This window comes from Lygodium microphyllum, chromosome 17 (assembly GCF_053477565.2).
Source record: "Lygodium microphyllum isolate KBCC chromosome 17, Lygodium_microphyllum_v1.1.10, whole genome shotgun sequence".
Taxonomy (NCBI): Eukaryota; Viridiplantae; Streptophyta; class Polypodiopsida; order Schizaeales; family Lygodiaceae; genus Lygodium; species Lygodium microphyllum.
In genome coordinates this window covers 52,905,635-52,928,956 of record NC_141151.1, presented here as the reverse complement: position 1 = coordinate 52,928,956, position 23,322 = coordinate 52,905,635, and positions in this window count along the sequence as shown.

Here is a 23,322-nt window from a genome sequence, read left to right as displayed (position 1 = left end):
GTTCCTTCTTCTTTGCACGCGTGATGGCAGCAACTTCCAATTCCACTAAATTGGAGGTAGGCTCTTGGGCCTTGGCCGGATTGTCAGTAGCACTGTTTTCCACTGGGGCTGGGCTTGGACAGTCTTTTGCAGTGTGGCCTTCTCCTTTGCATCGACTGCATAAGGGCTTGTAATCCACTGACCTTCTGGGGTTCGGACAATTTGGTGAAATGTATCCCTTTTCTCCGCATCTGTAACACTCCACTTCTGATCTCTGACCACCGGCAGACTGTCTTCCTCTGTAACTTTGGGATGGAAATCTTCTGGGTCCGAAATTAGGACCAAACTCTCTAGGCTTGGGTCAAATATCCTGTGTTGTCATTTTGGATTCCAGTAAGTTGAATCTTGCGTCCTCTTCCTTCCTTCTCCTATCATGCATCTCCTTTAGAGAGCAAATATCCTCTGTATGGTTCTTTCGCAAACAGTAGGAACAGAAGGCTCCAGGGATGGTTGGTTTTCGTGTACATTCAGTGGCTAAATGGCCTGCTTGATGACACTTACCACACCAAGTATTTGACCGCATCACATCTCTTCCTGCTCCTGCAACGTTGGATATGCTAGCGGTATTCACTTTCAGCGTCTATAGCTGCTCTGTAATCACATCCATAAACTCCTTTTTGATATTTGCAACTGAGTTGGATAAGTAATCCTTCAAGCTTTCTCCTCCTGAGGTACTGGTAGTAGGGTTTTGAGGAGTCTCTATAATCACTGCATAAACAGGTTGGGCTGGTGTAGAGGGGTCTCTGTTCTGATTCTGATTCAGAGCTCCTGTTTGAACTGTTGGCTGTTGGCTCCAGTTGGTAGGGTTCCACTGTTGCTGCTGATTTGGCATTGAGGAAATTGGTTGGGACCATTGTTGTTGTGCTTGAACCATCATTTGAGGCATTGATTGTGGCCACTATGGATTTGGTACACTGTACTGTGATACTGGGGGCATCTGTTGGTAGGGGTAGGGGACTGTCCCTGGGACTGCATTTGGTGGGTACATCACTCCTGGCATCAGAGGAGGTAGGACTCCTCTTCTTGAATTCATCGCCAATCTAGCTTCCACTTCATCATATAGTCTTGCACCTTCTGTTGCAGCTTGCAGTGTGGCTGGTCTTTGCAGCTCCACAAACTTACGGACTTCTAGTTGTAATCCTCTGAGAAATACCCCCTTCTGAATGCCATCATCTAGATTATGGTTAGTCCATCTCTTTAGGATGGATTCCATTCCTGAGACATAAGCTTCTACTCTTTCTCTAGAGGACTGACTTAGGTTCATAAATTCCTCTCGCATCCGCTCTTCAAAACCTTCACGCCTGAATTTAGTGAGGAAGGCCAACTTCAGGTCGTCCCATGTGCTAAAAGTTCCTGCTGCTTGCCTCTCATACCACTGAAACGCCGTGCCCTTGAAAGTGGCGGGGAATATTGCTAACCAATGCTCAGGGGTTCTGGCATTGTTAGCCACACATGCTACCATAAACTCTCCTACATGAAGATCGGGGTCTTCATTGTACTCTCCCTTAAAAACTGGCAATGGGACTACATTCACTAGCCTGTCATCAATATTTCTAGGACGGATCTGGCTTGGAAGTGGACCTCTAGCAGGAGGAGGAAGGGCTTGATGTGCCATTGGGACTTTTGTAAAGAGTTCCGCAAGGGCATCAAAGGCAGCTTCTGATGCGAGCTCGTTCTCAGCTTTGATTTTTGCTTTCTCTCTTCTCACGTACCTCTGGACTCGTTCTAACACTTGCCTCTTTATTGCGTCATTCATCAGGGGGGTGGGTCCACTATGTTGTTAATACTCCACAGAGGGTTAATAGAAGGCTTCACTCTCTGGAGGACTCTCTTGCCAACATTTCTTCTACTTCTTCCTTTTCAACCTCTCTGAATTCTGCTTTCATGCCACTGCATAGAGGAAGGTATTCGGTTGTGAAGGTGTCAAAATGCATACGTCTAAGCATTTTGGTAGTGCCATTGTAACGTGTCCACTAGAATCATCCAGGACACGTCTTAGTAGTCCATCGGAAAGAATGTCTAGAAAACTCCGCCCGGCACTCCCATGGAATGTTACGGGTTTTGCAATCTAGGTCTTCCCGTGTCTGCCACGTAGCGGAAGTATCCTGGCCGTTTCCCACTTAGGATCGACCGGAATTTGGGTTTTCCTGTTTGGTCATTAGCTAACAGCAACTAGCGTCAGACCCAAGTGAACTACTTTACGCAGAAACGCCAGGTCCGAAGCGGATTCACGCTGCACATGGTTCAAGGAGAATGGGAAACGAGAGGGATGCAAAACTCAACCTCTCTACCAAGAGGCATAGTCCCATTCCGTAAATCGGGTAAGACGTAACTCTAGGTAATCGCTCTCATTATTCGTTTTGATAATGATGATCATCCCGCTGTTCTTCGAGATTTTTGAGAAAAGTTCCCGCTAACCGGGACCACCCAACCGTAGGACGGACCCATGGCCCATCCTCCGCACTTTCCTCAGTTTGTTTTAGTTATGTAATTATCTAACACATTAATTTGATATATAGCAATCAGCTTCTTTGATTACTCCTGTTAAGCACTGGTTCCTTCACGTAATCTTATCACATGACATAGAAAAGCAATATCAACCAAATTATTTATTATCATTTCATCATTTTATCTTTGAAATACAAGGAGTTCCGCCCGTAGGCTTGTCCATAATCTGCCCGAAGGCTATCCAGTAACCCGCTAGGGATCACTATTCCAAGCTTCTGCCCGTAGACTAGTATGCGGGCCTCGAGATCCAATCCCGAGTCACGTTAGCCTCTTGCGCAGGACCCGGAAGGCGAGGGATTTACAGCCAGAGCCCCCCCTGGCACCCAAGCGTCCTCCTGCTCCAAGTAGAGCTCAACGGAAAGACCTCTCGCGGCGGGTTCGGTCCACGTTCCCGGCGCGGTCAACAACCCCCTTGGTTATGGTCAGGCAGGCAGTCGGGGGTAACTGAAGCTACCTCTCCCTTCAGGCCTTCAACCTGAAGCATTAGATATCATTTCATCCTTTAGTTCTTTGAGCAAACAATGCAAACAGTGCTTTCTAAACTGTTACAAGCACAATCAATTCCAGTGGTCGTTTATTTGGCCAACTGTCAAGGAGTGAATCCTTCTTTCCGAATGCATCCAGCGTTCGATCCGGGATTAATTGCGACTTGGCAAGATCCCCAAGGGTTTATTTGTTCACCCTTTTGTCCTTGGGTTAGGGCCATACCCTGTTAACCCAACTTAACCAATACCTTAGGTTTTATTAACAGTAAATCCTGGCGACCATGTCGCTTTAATTTATTGATTGATCATTTGCTTTCAAGCAAATACCTAACTTCCCTTTACTTGGCAATCTTTTCCCAAGACAGGTGATGTAACAGGATGACTACTCATTCTCTTGCAAGTTAAACTTGCGCAAGAACTTACTAACCTTATTTCAAGAAATGGCAAAACTCTCTTGTGAACAAACAACAAGTCTATGCAACGTTGCAACTTATTGCACAAGTGTCGCATCTATTCCATGGGATCATTTCACCCATTGAACGGCGTTTTCTGGTATCGGAATTATCTTCAGATGAGAAGCAGGGTTTAGGGTGTCTTTTTACCCAACCCATTCCTAATTACACTAGATCGACAATGTTTGGTCCTAGGGGTTCCAACTCAATTCGAGTTTCATCATTTGAACAAGTGATCCTTAGGGTAGAAACCCTAGATCGTTTCTTGCAAGCCCGTCCAATTGACTCAACATTTCGTGAATGTGGGTATGATCTTTGGATTTGAGAGTTTTGACTTGGCAACAAGTGTAAAACTAGGTCGAATCCTTAACGCGCTAAACCCTAGTTAGCACTTGGGATATTTATCATATCGACTGAATCATGCCTATATGAATCCCTTGTGGGTTAGGTGATTTAGACAATTCAATATACTTGTCTTGCGACAAGGATGAACCTTTCCTAGAGATAATAAACTAGATCTAAAGGAGAAAAATAGTTGCAACTACCACAATACATGTAAACATGCGATTCATTGCTTCTACGCATCACATAGTTCACAATAACTCTATCTTTCCTTGGTAAAGTAAAAATACATGATAATCTGGATACTAACTTTCCTAGGGCCTACTAGGACTTACATCAAATAATCATGCCTACTACCTTGTTATCTACACTTTAGAATCTCATGCTTTGTTAAACCATGCAACCTTTCCTAAATACGGCTCCTGATGAATGAAATTTTTGCATGACGACTATGCAACACGCAACTTTCTCCTAACTACAATGAAGTTAATGAAGTTCATACAAAACTAAAGCTAGTGTTAACTTTTTCCATTTTACATGCCACTTGCAAGTCCATAAGATTAATTTCGTGCTCTTCTATTTCTTTTCGGATAACATCTTATGGATGTTAACTTTTCCTCATGACTCATTACAAGGAAGATGTTGCCTAAAAATGCAACATACGCTTAATCTTTCCATGTCTAGTCAACGGTGCACTTTAACAATTCCAACCTTATAATGATAGGCAACAGGTGTTCTAGGCTCGTCACTTTGAAAAGTACGACAAGGCAACAAACTATTAAGGTCGTAAGATGGATAGACAATTTGCGTTTATAGCATTGAAAATACCAATTTTTCCAATTGCATTTAACTAGGCTAGGTGAATTTGAACATGCACGGGTGCTTCCTAATCCATGAAGTTATCATGCTTAATGCATTACTTTTGTATGGAATCACAATAGTAAAAACCTGGGTTTGTGGGCTCGGGAGATGTCCACGTGAATGGTAGGAGAAGAACCTCCCGCAGGCACGCCTTGCGACTTCTTGGGGGCCATCGTAGGCGTAATCACAGACTCTGTGGATTACTCTCGCTTCTACGCTTTCTCCGAACAGCCTTGAGATGTGCCTTCTCCCTTGTACGCAGGAGATTCCTTCACCGAAAATCGGATCTTTGAAGACCCGGGAGCTTGTGGCATTGGGGCTTATGGGAAGGCTTGTGGGAAGGAGCTTTATGAGCCCGATTTAAAAACTGGGAAGGCACGCAGGAACAAGGCCCAAAGGCCTTATCCTTTAGAAGCTTCTTAGAGAAGCTTCTAGGAAGCTTCTGAATTTGAGCAGGCCCGACGTGGAAGAAAGGAGGCCAATGATTGGGTAGATGTTTCCGTTGATGAAGGGAGGGGATTATGAGGACAATGGCAGGGGGGAAAATGGCGGTAGCAGCGGCACTATAGGCAGCAACAGTCGGTGGCCTTGGGAGTGGCGGCGGACAACTTGGCGGCGACGTCTCCAGCACGGCGGCCACATGAGCGTTCTCCTCCTTATCCTTCCTCAGTGCAACCTCCACTTCCCTCGCTGAACGTCTACTCCTCCCCCTTCGATTATGCCATTCGGCAACCTCCTCCCTAATGTGCCCTACTCTTCCTCTTCTCTCCTCAGCACGGCGATGGCAGCAGCTGTTCGTCCCCCATCCTCCCTTCACACCTTAGAGGGTGTATTTATAGGACAAGGGGGGGGGAGAGGAGAGCTCCACCATGTGGCCACTGCATGGCTTCCCCCCTCCTCATGCAGCCCACAACTCCACCAAGCCCATCCCCCCACACTCCCTCTCCTCCAGCCGTGCATCGGCTGGGGGAAAGGGATAAATATAAAAAAATTTGCTTTAATAATATCCATTTTGCCCCTCCCAAGAGGGTGTTTACGTGTGAATTGCGGATTTGAACCCTCGGGCTTGTTTTGCCAATGCGGAGGTCTCGATTTCTCGCGTGCAGGTTACAGATTACACTGCCGGCAATTCCAATATGAAAGATAACCTTTGCACGAGGTTTACGCAGTGTGCGGAAAATCAATATTCAGGAGTGGGAATATTACATTCTCTCCCCCTTAGAAGAATCGAGATGTCCTCATCTCGAGATAAACTGGGGATATTGATGGTTGAGAGAGCTTTCATCTATCTAGGTAGCATCCTCTTCGGGATAATCTTTCCACTGGACGAGGCATTCTTTCAAGGTTCTAGATCTTAACTGTCTCTCCCTAACATCTAAAATCTTATCCGGTCTTAGTTCAAGGACTCCTTGACTAGGCATTACAATTTGTTGGTCATCAAGTACATGATTAGGGTTGGGTACATATTTTTTTAAGAGACTAATATGGAATACATTGTGAACTTTTAGGTTATCAGGAAGTTGCAATTTATAAGCATTGGGTCCCAGGCATTTGAGGATTTTATACGGCCCACAATACCTTGGACTTAGCTTCTTGCATTCTCCTAGAGATAGAGAACTCCTTTTAGGGCGTACACGAATGAAGACCATGTCTCCTTCTCCGAAGATCCTCTCTTGACGTTTCAAATCTGCATATGCCTTTCGTCTATCCTTGGCTGCTTGTATGTCTTGTCTTATTGACCTTATTTGGTCATCCATGTCCTCCAACATTTGTCTTGAAGCTTCAACTCTTAGGGTTGGATCAGAAAAGTTTAGGGGACTTCGACAATCATGACCATACAATGCATGGAAAGGGGTCATTTGAATGCTCTGCTGGTAAGAAGCATTGTAGGCAAATTCTACTAACGGCAAGTATTGAATCCACCTCTTCGGCTCTCGACAGCAGTATGCCCTAAGCATATCTTCAATGATTTGATTCACTCGCTCTGTTTGTCCATCTGTTTGGGGATGGTAGGCGGTGCTAAAACAGAGTTGAGTCCCAATAGCTTCAAAGATAGCTCTCCAGAAGTGTGAAGTGAAGAGAGAATCTCGATCGCTAATGATTCTTCTAGGTAACCCATGTAGCTTGAATATCTCCTTGATAAACAATCTTGCAATGTCGGAGGCTTTATAGTTTGTCTTTACTGGAATCAGGTGTGCAACCTTAGTAAGCATGTCAACTACAACCATAATGGAATTGTATCCTCCTTGGACTTGGGGTAAGCCCACAACAAAATCCATACTGATGAATTCCCATTTCATTTGGGGAATGTCAAGTGGTTGCAATTTTCCTGGCATCATGACATGTTCAGCCTTGATACGTTGGCAAGACAAACATTCAGTGACATATTTAAGAACGTCACCTTTGAGCCTCTCCCAATGGTAGCTCTTTCTAACTGCATTAAGAGTTTTTGCATAGCCAGGATGTCCTGCGAAAGGGGAATCATGAGCTTCCCATAATATCTTCTGCTTAAGTGACTGGCTTGTTGGTATACACAGCCTTGTTCTGTAGTAGACAAGTCCATTGTCAATGGAAAATTCCTGATACTTGGCCTGTAACTTCAGATTCTGATCCTTGGTAGATATTTCTTTTATCATTGTTTGGTAGGCCAAATCATGGCATGCTTCCTCTCTAGCTAGTTCGAGTATAGGTGTTGCTTGGCATAGATACCTTTGTAGCCAGAGATCTGGCCGTTGATGGATTCTGCAAGATTAGGAAATTTAGGAATGCCTTGCGATTGAGTGCATCGGCAACTACATTCTCTTTCCCTGGTCGGTACTTGATTTCAAAATCATACTCCTCCAGTACTTCAATCCACCGCCGTTGCCTCATGTTGAGCTCGTTCTAGGTAAAAATCCATTTGAGACTCTTATGATCGGTTACTAGAGTAAACTTGTTACCCAACGGGTAGTGTCTCCAAAGCTTTAAAGCATGGATGACAGCTAATAATTCCAGATCATGCGTGGCATAATTCTTTTCATGACTCTTCAATTTCCTTGAAGAGTATGCTACTGGATGACCTTCTTGCATAAGTACACACCCCAAGGCAAGAATGCTTGCATCAGTTACTACCTCGAACTCCTTATTGGGGTCAGGAAGTTTTAGAATAGGTGCTGATACCAAACATTGCTTCAATTGGTCGAAGCTATTTTGTTCAGGAGTTGACCATGTAATAGAAGTCTGCTTCTTTAGTAAGTCTGTAAGAGGTGCTGCAATCAAAGCATAGTTTTTGATAAAGACCCTATACCATCCTGTCAAGCCAAGAAAGCTACGTATTTCTTTAATGGATATTGGTATTGGCCATTCAAGCACATCCCTGACTTTGGCTGGGTCTACTGATATTCCTTCTGATGATACTATGAATCCTAGATATTCAATCTGACGCTTGAAGAATGCACACTTCTTCATTTTAGCATACAGCTTATGAGACCTCATTGTCTCAAGAACAATCCGTAGTTGAGGTTCATGATCTTCTTCCTGTTTAGAATAGACTAAAGTGTCATCGAAGAAGACAAGCACGAAATCGTCAAGATATGGTCTAAAAATATCCTGCATTAATCTATTGAAGGTGGTAGGTGCATTTGTAAGCCCAAATGACATAACCAAGAACTCAAAGTGTCCATATCTTGTATTGAAGGCCGTTTTTGGAATATCTTCTTCCTTGATCCTTATTTGATAGTAACCTGATCTGAGATCAATTTTGGAGAAGATCTTTGCACCTTGAAGGCGATCCAGAAGTTCATCTATTCTAGGAATAGGATACTTGTTCTTGACTGTTGATTGATTCAAACCACGGTAATCAATACATAGTCGAAGTGTCCCATCTTTCTTTTTCTGGAATAGTACTGGAGCTCCCCATGGTGAGTTGCTAGGCCGGATGTAACCCTGATCTAACAGTTGCTTGAGTTGTTCCTTCAACTCAATAGCTTCCAGTATGGACATTCTATAAGGTCTCTTTGCAATTGGCACAGCTCCAGGCACTAGCCTTATTTCATGATCAACTTCTCTTGGAGGCGGAAGTTCAGTCAATTCCTCAGGGAATAAGTCAGCGTATTCCTTTAGCCAAGAGGGTCCCTCATGAGACTCTTGCTTTTGATCTAACTTGTTGAGTTTGATCAGGTAAACATGTAATCCTTTTCTAACTCCTTTTATGATCCGCGATACTTTGGCTAACTGGATTCTTGGCACTCCTGCCTCACCTTGAGTTGTAACAAACTCCCTTTCAGAGTTTCGAAAGGAAACTTGACCCTTTCCACAGTGGATGTGGGCGTCATTAGGCTTAAGCCAATCCATCCCGAGTAGACACTCATGGATACCTAAATTCATGACTCTGAATTTGACTGAGGTTTTCTTTCCTCCCAGAAAGAATTCTTCCTTAGCAGTTTGCCTGGTACAAGTTACCTCACAACCGTTTGCCAATTCTAGTAAGGTAGGTGCTTCTACTGTGGCTATTCCTAATCTTTTTGCACATGCTGGTGAGATAAAGGAAAGTGTACTGCCACAATCAATCAAGGTTTTGAAACCTTTACCTTGATAGTTCGATGGTGTTTGAATCACCGAGAACTGACGATTCGGCCCCTTCTTGTGTAAAGCAGCATGGACTGTCGCTCTTTCAAATTCTACCTCCATAGTCGGATCTTCCTCTTCTTCTGCTTCGCATCTTTGCCTATTGGTAATGCAGGCAGTTCTTCCTCTTCCATGGGTGGCGGCTCCTTGACCGCGGCCTACACCTTGACGATGTCCCTCGCTGAGCTTGGGACATTGCCTTTTGAAGTGACCAAGTTCGTTGCAGTGGAAACATCGGAGGTTTCGGCCATTACTTTGAGTAGGAACAAAGTTGTTGATGTTGTTTGTCCTTGCTTTCTTCCTTTGTCCCTGATTGTGACCTTGGACTCTCTTCACTTGGGGTCTGAATGTTCCTCTGTTCGGGTCGCTATAGGACCAATTTTTGTTACCCCTTGGTCTAGCTTGCACTTCCTGAATTATAGGTGCCGCTCAAATGAGTGCATCTTGAAGATCTGACGGACGCATAGATTCGAGACGGGTATTTACGGGTGGATTTAAGCCTGCGCAAAATTTGGACACCTGCTGCGTCATATCCATCTGTGGCGCATACTTTAAGAGTGAGACAAATTTAGAGTAGTATGCGTCAAGGGTGAGTCCTAGCTGTTTTAGCTCGTAGAATTCATTCATTTTTTGTGTACGATATGCAGGTGGCAAATATCTCCCCTGCACGGCTTTCTTTAACTTCTCCCAGGTGACGGACCCCTCTGAAGTCCCTTGATCCTTGCACCATTGTTTCCACCATAGTCTAGCTTCGCCGGTGAGTTTTAATTTGGCGAGCATGGCCTGATTGGTAGGCGCAGTACCAGCTGCTTCAAAGTAATCCTCCATAGATTCAATCCAAATTTCAGCATCAGACTGGACGAATCTGTCTTTCCCGTCAAACTCGGGTGGCTTTATCTGCTTGAGGAGGAACTTCTTCTCCTGGATCATAGCAGTACTTGATGTAGGGGGCGAATTTGGAACCTGTACCTGGGGTTGTGCCTGGATAAAAGTTTTCTTAACGTTATTACATGATAATTGACGTTAGCTTATCTTTAGATCAGCTATCTCGTAAATCATGAAGCTACTTAACTTTTTAACAACTCTGATGCACAGTCGGATATTGATAAATGAAGTCCTTATTTATATTTACATGGGCGTAGCCTTATATAACATCTCGTGTGATGATAATCCAATCATTACATTCAGTTTGGGGAGAACAACGTTGTATTACATTTGTCTATAGGAACTGTGTAATAGTAGGGTTTTGGGTCATGGATCTTAAGGAATCAATAATTCATTGGAAGTTCAGGATATCCTTTCCGTTGGAATCCATACTTCTCATGGCGGCCCAACACCTTAATCCTGTCGGCTGGGATTACACGGGTTACTTCCTCATATACATATGAGTTCAATTCAACCCTTCGACCTTGAATATGCAAAGTCGAATTTACGTGAGCTTCCACAAAAATGAACAGCTTCACGACTTTCAAGTCTTCCAACCACTTGATCCTCTTCAGGTTGGTCTGTAGATAAGCGAACCGGTGGGCAGCTATGTAGTAGATTCCTTAAGACCCAGTCCATCTTCGTTCTATATATAAAGGTGATGGATTATAAATCTGCTCCAGGATGTTCATCATTACAACTCTTTGTCTATAATGCGGAGAATGCATTGCAGTCATAAACATGACCCGGAACACCAAAAACTTGTTCCACACTTCATAGTTCTGCAAGACAGTATTGAAGATGAGGAAATGTTTGGACAGCAACAATTTCTTTACTTCATTTTATTGAGATCTCATAAAAACAATTCCGTTGTTGGTCGGCTCTGATACCAACTGTAACGTGTCCACTAGAATCATCCAGGACACGTCTTAGCAGTCCATCGGAAAGGATGTCTAGAAAACTCCGCCCGGCACTCCCATGGAATGTTACGGGTTTTGCAATCTAGGTCTTCCTGTGTCTGCCACGTAGCGGAAGTATCCTGGCCGTTTCCCACTTAGGATCGACCGGAATTTGGGTTTTCCTGTTTGGTCATTAGCTAATAGCAACTAGCGTCAGACCCAAGTGAACTACTTTACGCAGAAACGCTAGGTCGGAAGCGGATTCACGCTGCACTTGGTTCAAGGAGAATGGAAAACGAGAGGGATGCAAAACTCAACCTCTCTACCAAGAGGCATAGTCCCATTCCGTAAATCGGGTAAGACGTAACTCTAGGTCATCGCTCTCATTATTCGTTTTGATAATGATGATCATCCCGCTGTTCTTCGAGATTTTTGAGAAAAGTTCCCGGCTAACCGGGACCACCCAACCGTAGGATGGACCCATGGCCCATCCTCCTCACTTTCCTCAGTTTGTTTTAGTTATGTAATTATCTAACACATTAATTTGATATATAGCAATCAGCTTCTTTGATTACTCTTGTTAAGCACTGGTTCCTTCACGTAATCTTATCACATGACATAGAAAAGCAATATCAGCCAAATTCTTTATTATCATTTCATCATTTTATCTTTGAAATACAAGGAGTTCCGCCCGTAGGCTTGTCCATAATCTGCCCGAAGGCTATCCAGTAACCCGCTAGGGATCACTATTCCAAGCTTCTGCCCGTAGACTAGTATGCGGGCCTCGAGATCCAATCCCGAGTCACGTTAGCCTCTTGCGCAGGACCCGAAAGGCCAGGGATTTACAGCCAGAGCCCCCCCTGGCACCCAAGCGTCCTCCTGCTCCAAGTAGAGCTCAACGGAAAGACCTCTCGCGGCGGGTTCGGTCCACGTTCCCGGCGCGGTCAACAACCCCCTTGGTTATGGTCAGGCAGGCAGTCGGGGGTAACTGAAGCTACCTCTCCCTTCAGGCCTTCAACCTGAAGCATTAGATATCATTTCATCCTTTAGTTCTTTGAGCAAACAATGCAAACAGTGCTTTCTAAACTGTTACAAGCACAATCAATTCCAGTGGTCGTTTATTTGGCCAACTGTCAAGGAGTGAATCCTTCTTTCCGAATGCATCCAGCGTTCGATCTGGGATTAATTGCGACTTGGCAAGATCCCCAAGGGTTTATTTGTTCACCCTTTTGTCCTTGGGTTAGGGCCATACCCTGTTAACCCAACTTAACCAATACCTTAGGTTTTATTAACAGTAAATCCTGGCGACCATGTCGCTTTAATTTATTGATTGATCATTTGCTTTCAAGCAAATACCTAACTTCCCTTTACTTGGCAATCTTTTCCCAAGACAGGTGATGTAACAGGATGACTACTCATTCTCTTGCAAGTTAAACTTGCGCAAGAACTTACCAACCTTATTTCAAGAAATGGCAAAACTCTCTTGTGAACAAACAACAAGTCTATGCAACGTTGCAACTTATTGCACAAGTGTCGCATCTATTCCATGGGATCATTTCACCCATTGAACGGCGTTTTCTGGTATCGGAATTATCTTCAGACGAGAAGCAGGGTTTAGGGTGTCTTTTTACCCAACCCATTCCTAATTACACTAGATCGACAACGTTTGGTCCTAGGGGTTTCAACTCAATTCGAGTTTCATCATTTGAACGAGTGATCCTTAGGGTAGAAACCCTAGATCATTTCTTGCAAGCCCGTCCAATTGACTCAACATTTCGTGAATGTGGGTATGATCTTTGGATTTGAGGGTTTTGACTTGGCAACAAGTGTAAAACTAGGTCAAATCCTTAACGCGCTAAACCCTAGTTAGCACTTGGGATATTTATCATATCGACTGAATCATGCCTATATGAATCCCTTGTGGGTTAGGTGATTTAGACAATTCAATATACTTGTCTTGCGACAAGGATGAACCTTTCCTAGAGATAATAAACTAGATCTAAAGGAGAAAAATAGTTGCAACTACCACAATACATGTAAACATGCGATTCATTGCTTCTACGCATCACATAGTTCACAATAACTCTATCTTTCCTTGGTAAAGTAAAAATACATGATAATCTGGATACTAACTTTCCTAGGACCTACTAGGACTTACATCAAATAATCATGCCTACTACCTTGTTATCTACACTTTAGAATCTCATGCTTTGTTAAACCATGCAACCTTTCCTAAATACGGCTCCTGATGAATGAAATTTTTGCATGACGACTATGCAACACGCAACTTTCTCCTAGCTACAATGAAGTTAATGAAGTTCATACAAAACTAAAGCTAGTGTTAACTTTTTCCATTTTACATGCCACTTGCAAGTCCATAAGATTAATTTCGTGCTCTTCTATTTCTTTTTGGATAACATCTTATGGGTGTTAACTTTTCCTCATGACTCATTACAAGGAAGATGTTGCCTAAAAATGCAACATACGCTTAATCTTTCCATGTCTAGTCAACGGTGCACTTTAACAATTCCAACCTTATAATGATAGGCAACAGGTGTTCTAGGCTCGTCACTTTGAAAAGTACGACAAGGCAACATACTATTAAGGTCGTAAGATGGATAGACAATTTGCGTTTATAGCATTGAAAATACCAATTTTTCCAATTGCATTTAACTAGGCTAGGTGAATTTGAACATGCACGGGTGCTTCCTAATCCATGAAGTTATCATGCTTAATGCATTACTTTTGTATGGAATCACAATAGTAAAAACCTGGGTTTGTGGGCTCGGGGAGATGTCCACGTGAATGCTAGGAGAAGAACCTCCCGCAGGCACGCCTTGCGACTTCTTGGGGGCCATCGTAGGCGTGATCACAGACTCTGCGGATTACCCTCGCTTCTACGCTTTCTCCGAACAGCCTTGAGATGTGCCTTCTCCCTTGTACGCAGGAGATTCCTTCACTGAAAATCGGATCTTTGAAGACCCGGGAGCTTGTGGGATTGGGGCTTATGGGAAGGCTTGTGGGAAGGAGCTTTATGAGCCCGGTTTAAAAACCGGGAAGGCACGCAGGAACAAGGCCCAAAGGCCTTATCCTTTAGAAGCTTCTTAGAGAAGCTTCTAGGAAGCTTCTGAATTTGAGCAGGCCCGATGTGGAAGAAAGGAGGCCAATGATTGGGTAGATGTTTCCGTTGATGAAGGGAGGGGATTATGAGGACAATGGCAGGGGGGAAAATGGCGGCAGCAGCGGCACTATAGGCAGCAACAGTCGGCGGCCTTGGGAGTGGCATCGGACAACCTGGCGGCGACGTCTCCAGCACGGCGGCCACAGGAGCGTTCTCCTCCTTATCCTTCCTCAGCGCAGCCTCCACTTCCCTCTCTGAACGTCTACTCCTCCCCCTTCGATTATCCCATTTGGCAACCTCCTCCCTAATGTGCCCTACTCTTCCTCTTCTCTCCTCAGCACGGCGATGGCAGCAGCTGTTCGTCCCCCATCCTCCCTTCACACCTTAGAGGGTGTATTTATAGGACAAAGGGGGGGGGGGGGGGGGAGAGGAGAGCTCCACCACGTGGCCACTGCATGGCTTCCCCCCTCCTCATGCAGCCCACAACTCCACCAAGCCCATCCCCCCACACTCCCTCTCCTCCAGCCGTGCATCGGCTGGGGGAAAGGGATAAATATAAAAAAATTTGCTTTAATAATATCCATTTTGCCCCTCCCAAGAGGGTGTTTACGTGTGAATTGCGGATTTGAACCCTCGGGCTTGCTTTGCCAATGCGGAGGTCTCAATTTCTTGCGTGCAGGTTACAGATTACACTGCCGACAATTCCAATATGAAAGATAACCTTTGCACGAGGTTTACGCAGTGTGCGGGAAATCAATATTCACGAGTGGGAATATTACAGCCATCATCATAGTAATGCCACCTTCTGATGGTTTCAACAGTGTATGTTGTAAAGAACACTCTGTCTACCAACTTCCAATGGGTTGCTAATTGAACAAACAGAAGATTATCAGTGCACCAAGCATCCCATGTATCTTGCTGTTGAGCATCCACGAACAAATTCCAACTCTTTTCCTTCTTGTCTTTGTGAACCTCCATAGACCAAGACTCCTGAAGCTTCTTCACAATCTCCCACTTGATGATGTCTGGAAACTTCTCAATGAATGCCAAATCTTCCATGTATGGTCATTCTCTCTATTTCTACTCTTCAGTTTGTTCCCAAACAGTTTGCCACCAAGATGCAAGTTTCTGCTGCTTCATCAGGAAGAGGAAACTGTCCACTACACAGAGCATGCATCATGATGGTGATGTGTTTCCGCCATTGTGGGATGAGCTTCTTGTGGAAAGTGGCTTTGATTATGAGAAATTCCAACTCTTTAGTGGAGGAAGGAACTTTACAAACATCCATTGAATTCTTCTCTTCTTGGCAATCCCATTTCCTTCATTTTTAGCCTCTTCTGGTGCTTGTTGATGGCAAGTTTCCCCAGCTGCGCACCAAAAACATGGAGCCCCAAGAGGAACACCAAGGAAAAGGGAATTCTCTTGCAAGAAAATCTATCTTGTAACATCAACAAGATTTTTTATTAGGTTTTATATGATCACAATGAAGAAAAGAACACCAGGCACAACAAATCTTCATGCAGCATCATGTAGATCTCCCACGAATTTGATAGAATCAACCATATTCTTCAATATCTTCACAAAATCCATCAATATAACAAAGAAAGCAAAGGAATACACCATCTTTGAATGGAAATACATCACATAGTATTCATCTTCAATATCTTCATAGTCTTCTCTCTCAATCTCTCATATACAATCACTCTGTTTCAGTAGAATTGGCTATCTCTGACTCTCTCTCTCTCTCTCCATCAATAGTACATCATATCCTCACTTAGAATCTCTCATAATCACTCTCAATCATCCTTCTTAGGTCGTGGATACCCCTCCCAAGAGGTATGTCTGATATAAAGAGTCACCAGAGCCACTACAATGTCCTTTCATAGCTCACCACTGTCACTTCACTTCAGTCTTTACTTGAGTCTTCAGCAGCTACTTCTTTTAGCTCTTTTGTACTTGTATTCACCTCTTTCCAAGGTTAGAAAACTTTCCCAAGCTACACATACATTCTACAGAACACATACAGAAGCATACAGAACAGTCATAGTACAGTACCAGAACAACTATAGTATAGTTACAGTACAGAGACAGAAGCTCTACAGAAGATCTACAGAAGGTTACAGAAGGTCATCAAAACCTCATAACTCATACTCAAACCATTCAAAACTCTCAAAAACTATTCAATAAGCTTTCACAAGATCTCAATCTTCATCAATCATCAATCCATGCTTCATACAAAAGACAATCAGAACAAAACAGAAGCTATACAGAAGGTATACAGAACCAGTCAGAACCTATCAGAACATCACAGAACCTCGTATCTCCACTGAAAATCATCATGAACTTCCAAAACATAATCAATATCATCTAAAACACTCTCAAATCACTTCCAAACCAATCAATCATCTCATAAAATCAACCATTCAGTTCTCAAAAACAACAAAAATCAGCCAAAAAATAGGTCATTTCAACACTCAACAGTTGTACGCAAAGGAAAGCAGCATTACATGGCTGACCACATGTCCTGCATACCCACAGGAGAAGCCACTGGACAAGGCATACCTGACGATTTGCCGAATGCTCATCTCTTTAACTTGTCTAGCAAGAAAGAATTATTTAAAGCTGATTTGACGCCGTATTGGGCCAAAGATATAGTGCAAGTACTAGAGAATGGACTACCTGAGCGACCCATTGAGAAGGCCAGGCTTAGAAGGCTTATCCTGAAAATTCAGCCATACCAACTGATAGCCGTCCAACATTAGAGGTTGGGACAAGATGGTTTATTGCGAAGATGCATATGTGAGCATGAGATGCACGATGCATTGAACGAAGCACATGGCGGAATCGCTGGAGGACACTTTAGCGGGGACACAACAGCCCGAAAAGTGCTACAATCCCAACTATGGTGGCCCACCCTCTTCCGTGATGCAGCTAAATTTGTAAAGCACTGCGATGAGTGCCAAAGGACCAAAGTGACTATGCGGAAGGACAAGATGGAGTTGACCCGTGTCATAGCCCGACAGCCCTTTGAAAAATGGGGCATCAATTTTATTGGACCTATCAGTCCTGCGGCACAATATTCCCAAGCTCGCCACATCATAGTGGCAATCGACTATCTAACGAAATGGGCACAGGCACGAGCCACAAGGAAGAATGATCCTAGGACCACTACAAAATTCTTGTGGGAGTAGGTCATTTCACGGTTTGGCTGTCGAATCGAACTTGTAAGCGACCAAGGCACTTACTTCATTAATGAAGTGATTGCCCATTTTCTCTCTACCTTCCTAATAATTCATCGGAAGTCCTCTCCCTATTACCCTCAAGCTAATGGCCAAGCTGAATCCACAAATAAAATCTTAGTCAACGTACTTACAAAAGTCGTGTCTACTTCAAGAACTGACTGGGACAACAAGCTAATGGCGACCTTGTGGGCCTATCGCACAGCTTATAAAATGGCTGTAGGACAGACGCCTTTTAGGATGACGTACGAAACTGAAGCCATTTTGCCCTTAGAATTCTTCATCCCTAGCTTGAGGCTAGTAGTCCAGGAGCGTTGGGAGAAAAAAGAGGCTTGGACCAACCACTTAGTGGAGCTAGAGCGCTTAACAGAGATCTGACTCCTCGCCACTCACTCTCTGATTTGTGAAAAGGCTCGCGACGAAAGATGTGGTTTGACAAGCATGTCAAACAGTGAGACTTTGAACAAGGGGACCTTGTTCTGCTATACTCGGTAAAAGGACATAAACAAAAGATGAAGTTTTGGGGGCTAGGGCCTTTCAGAGTACGAATGATTGGTAGAATCGGGAATGTTGAGTTGGAGACACTTGATGGTGAAGGAATAGGCTTTTTTAACGGCAGCCGCATAAAGAAGTACTATCCTCCTTCCCATCCATTACATAAGCCACCCATGCTAGAACCCCCACTGAACGTCCACATGGCTACTATAACCGACCTTATAGACTAGGACGAAGAGGCAGTGGCACCGGTGTATCTACGAATCACAGTCGCAGAAGGAGCGGTGAGTTCTTTCGATGCCTTGATTGATGAAGGGGCCGACTACAACATCTTGACACATGACCATTGGACACGCATTGGTCAACCGATGCTACAGCCCACTATTGACAACCTCACCCCGTTTGGGGGGTGCTACTTATTCACTCTTGGGGAAGTGCAAGATACTCGTTTCCATCGAGTCTGAAAGTTTACCAACTTTCTTCCATGTGCTACCTGACACTAAAGGAGCCGGTAACGTGTCACTATTGGGTCGCACTTTCAAGAAGCAAACAAACTGTAATGTGGATTACAACCTAAACCACATTCATCTTGCTATCGGCAATGTCCGTATGGTGACGACTTTCAGCAAGGACTGTCATGATTACTGCACCATTATGAAGCCACCGGTAGAAACCTGTAGGACCACACTCTAGCCCAAGTCTAAACTGGCGAAACCTATGGCCTCGTGCCAGGCTCTCGACCCCAGGCCCAAACCCACCACATGTGCTCACAAGGCCAAGGAGTCCAAGCTTATGTGGGTGCCAAAACGGCAAAAACCACATCGGGGTACACCACCCAAACGTGATCCTAACCGCCAAAATCATCAACCACCACCGTCAGGCCTAAGAGGCAGTCTAGACGCTATCGACATAGACACATAACCATGCCGCGATGGATTCCCAAAGATCTGGGCAAATCTTGGATTTGGGTGCCTAAAAATGGCCAGCTAAAAAGCTCATCTACAAGCAATCTCACCCTAGTGAGGGAGGCTTGCACACGTGGTGCCCAGAACATAGTCAACACGCCATTGCCAGCAGTGGCTAGTAAGTCTCAGCTCATCTATCAACCAAAGAAAATTCCACAGGCCTTAAACCTACCTAATCCAGAGAACTTAAAAACCCCTATGACTGCTCACTCAGAACCCAGCACAACCCCCATGCCCCTAGAGCTTCCTACAGCACCTCAAAGTGCTTCGGAGTGCAGAGCCCAACCTGTGACACCGATGAGGGAGTCACCACTATCCAGTCCAATTGCACCATCCCCACCAGCAGGTCTTAAACCTTCATACGCGATACGACCTTTCCTCTCCTTGGCTAAGGACCTTGCCGCGACTTCTGGGGATGACTTAATAACCTGCATCAAGATGTTGGACGAAACTTTCACTACATTCGCTAGAAGTTATGAGAGGCTAGACCTAGGCCTTCTTGACAAAACCCTTGCTTCAGAGGTTCGTGCATTACCATGCACTTGGGAAGAATACGAACTTGTGACTACTAAATTCCCCAAAATCGTTGTCGAACTGATAGCAAACGACAAAATCTCAAAGGAGCAAGCTGCCCTTAAACGCCTAGTCACTTTATATCATAAGCCTCCTCGTTCTATTTTCCTGAACACGAGATGCAAGAGCTCACGCAAATGGCAAGATCGCCTTCCACGTTCTTATAGCAGTGGTTTGCTCTGAGAGTCCAATGGGAGAAAAAAGGTTGCCGAATAATGACCAATTCTGAGCAACGTAGGGCAGTTAAAACCATCGAATATGACCCCACTTATGTGGCACCTATCTCGTTTAGGCTTTTGGCCATCACCCGCAATCAGCATTTGGACAACCATGTGCTTGCCCACCCCTATATTGACCAATTCCTCACGGAAGAGGAATTACATGTTGCCATCCGCCTTAATACCGAAGATCTCTTTCACGATGTCTTGACCTACATCTCCCAAGTCTCTATCCAACCAACTGCTCTTGATTGTCATGCTCAACTAGAATACAATCCAAAATTCTACACGTGGCTTCTTCACACGTAAAGTCCTACCCCAACAGGACCAACACCCTTCACCTTTTAACCCCCAATCCTAGGAAGGATTCTTCTCTCAGCCGGAAGAGGAGGAGGGGGTATGTGGGTATGTGGGTATGTATGTGGGTATGTGGTGAAGGTGAAAAGAATCAGATAGGAAACGAATAAAAAGGGGGTATAGTAAAGTAAAGGTAGTGAAAAGCATAAGCATTAGTATGAGAAAAATGGCTTCCAAAAAAAAAAAGTAATTTCAGTCAAGAGTTTTTATTCTCGCATAAATAGCAAAGTGCTATGTGGAAAATACTAACGGAAGTTACAAATTATGGCAGGAGCAGAAAATGTCACAGCAAGACCGTGCCCATCGACTCCTATTCACTGACAAGGAAAGGGAGCAGTATTGCATCCAATTGGAGAACCGTGCCTTCGACCAGCTTAGGTTCCAAACCATCCACAACATCGGAGTCGTGGTCGCGAAGGAGGAGGTAGCCAGGAAGGTAGTGGAACAATGCAACCTTACAAAGTACATTGAAAAATTCTCATAGGAGCGAGATCACTTTAAATGCGTAGAATTCCTCAGAACATACAATCCGGACCAGGAAGGTTGCATTGTAACAGTGGGCCAAGGAGAGGGTGCAAAGCAGGTGTAAGTCCGGTTGGATCCAGCCTTGGTGGAAAAGGCTCTAGGATTGGTACCTAGGATAGAAAGGCGACAAAAAAGGGATGTTTATGCCTTGCTGAAAATAAAGAAGGAAGAGGTGCTCACAAATGACGGCATAAGCATCCAGGACATCCCTGACACAGACGCCTGGTTGCAGGCCAAGTTGGTGCACGTGCTCTTCTCCAGCCAACGTTACAATTCCTTAATGCATCGGATTAGCGTGCCAATGCTGGAGAATGTAGCAGCCCACACTCTAGATGAGGTGGATTGGAATGGCTACGTGCGGAAGACGATTGATCAAGCGGCCAAGGCACTAGCCCTGGGAAGTGCACCAATAGGAGGAGAATCTCCGGCTTCTAAGGTGACGGAAAGAAAGAAAGCCTCCTCCAAGGCCTCTTTCATCGGCTATATGGAGAAGTCTTGACTGCACTCATTCAGGAGGCAGTAAAGGTAGCACAGGAGCCAGAGGAGGGAGAAGGAGAAACGCCAGAGAGGTCGTCCCCTCGTGAGGACAAAGAGAGGTCCACCAACAGAACGGAAACAGAAGAAGAAGGGAAGGGACAAACTAGTAAGAAGACAATGAGGACAACGAAGAAGAAGGCGGTGCAGGGGAAGAAGAAGAGTGATGAAGGCAGGAAGAAAGAAAGGGAAGACTTGGAAAGGGCGAAGAAGGAATCCTTGAAAGAAGCAAAGGAGAGAGAGAGAACAAAGAGATAGGAGGAGCAGAGGGAAAAGGAGGAGTTACAGAAGGCCAAGGAGACATCAAAACAAGAAGCTGAAGCGGAGAAAAGAAGGGAAAAAGAACAGAAAGGGAAAAAGCAGGAGGAGCAGAAGAAAAGGGAGGAGGAAAGGAAGAGAAAAGCAGAGGAAGAAGAGTAGGAGCTACGAAGGAAGGAGGAAGAGGACCTGGAGGAGGCCACCCGACGGTCCATCGAACAGCAGTGCCAAGCAGACAAACAAAGGAACCTAAGCCCGTGCAGAGAAGAGGGGCTAGGATCCAGCACACAGGTGCTAGAGTTCGTGCCACCTCTAGTCTCCGAAGGCAAAGGCAAGGCCCCGCTCCATCCGATCCCTACCCTCTTGGTACCTCCCGTGGAACTCACCACCATCACCCCTAGTATCCCCACTAGCACAGATGTGCCAAACTTCGTGGCGTGGATGCAGTATTTTATCAACAAGGAAAGGGCCAGGGGTAGAGCATGGAGACTACGGCCACAGGACAGAAAAGGCCAGCCACGGATACAGAGTCCAGGCAAGAACCCAAAAAGCAAAAAGTCGAAGCCTCTACCTTGCTCATTCACACAACGATGATGCCACCAGCTAATTACGATGAATACGTCACCGAGCTGCTCTCTCAATTGGAGAGAGCGAAGGAGGAACACAAAATAGCCGTGGCTGAGTTGGCAGGCTGAAAAGGAAACCGTGGCCGCCTTCTAGCTGGACAAGACAAGAATGATAGCCTTGCATCAGCGTGCGATTGTAGATCTAAAACAAGAACTGAGGGCTAGGGATGAGAGGAAGAAACATTGGAGGCAGCTACTCGAAAATGAGACGCAAGAGTTAGTAAGCATGCAAAGAGGGCACAAGCTCCTAATAGTGCAGTACCAAGAGCTTGCTGCAAAAGCTGCTGAGGTTGATGCACTCGGGGTGGAGCTAAATGCCAAGGACGAAGAAAGACAACGAGGCATGGGGGAGCATGAGAAGGAACTCAAGCGCCTAACAGATCAACTGACCTCTGAAAGAGAAGAACAAGAGAGGCTAGTTAGGGAACTAGAGGATTATGGATAGAAAATCATGATGCTGACCTTAAGACAGGGAGAGGGCCTGGAAGTAATGAAAAAAAGGGCAGAGGAGTGGGCTACGCACAACGAGAAGAGGGTGAAGACACTGGCATGCCGCCTTGCTCTAACAGAAAAAGAGAAAATCATCGCAGAGAGCAAGGCGGAGGCAGCCCAAGTGGCCTTCAGCACTCAACAGAAGGCCTTCCTCGATACCACCTTGGACGCCACCCACGCAGCACAAGGAGAGCCACTAGAAGCGGTGCAAAGGAAGCTCGGCATGGCAAGAAGAGCCCTACATGCTGGACTACAGATGCCACCATTATCGGTGGAGGTTAGGCTAAGTTTGGAGGAACAATGAAAATACCTAATGCGGGCCGGCCTTACCCCCTAAGAGATAGATGCCCTCGGGTTCGAGGAAGAAGTAGTACATGCAGAACGGCAGGGGGAAGAAGCAGAGCTAAAAATCGATGTGAATCGATTCAAGGAAGACGTGGTCCCGCAACCCCCCTCGCCACAGGCCCAAGACCCGCCACAAGAAGATCTAGCTAGAGAAAGAAAAGCCATCTCTAAAGAAAGATGGAAAAAGTTGGTGGAGGAGGCTAGACAAAAACTGAGAGCCAAACCAGCCGTGCTACCATCCGTACCTCTCCCTCCGTGCCTAGATGATCTTCCCACAGGATTCCACGCAGAACTGGTGGTGTGGGAGGTATAGGAACTAGGAAAGAAGCCATTCTCCTTCAGCTTCCTCCTACCCAACAATCTGCGGAGGGTCTTGCCTCTCATAGTGATGGACAAGGTGATCGTGGTTGGTGGCCGGTTGGGGAAAAAATGGCTGGAGGAGCGGGAAAAGACCCCAAT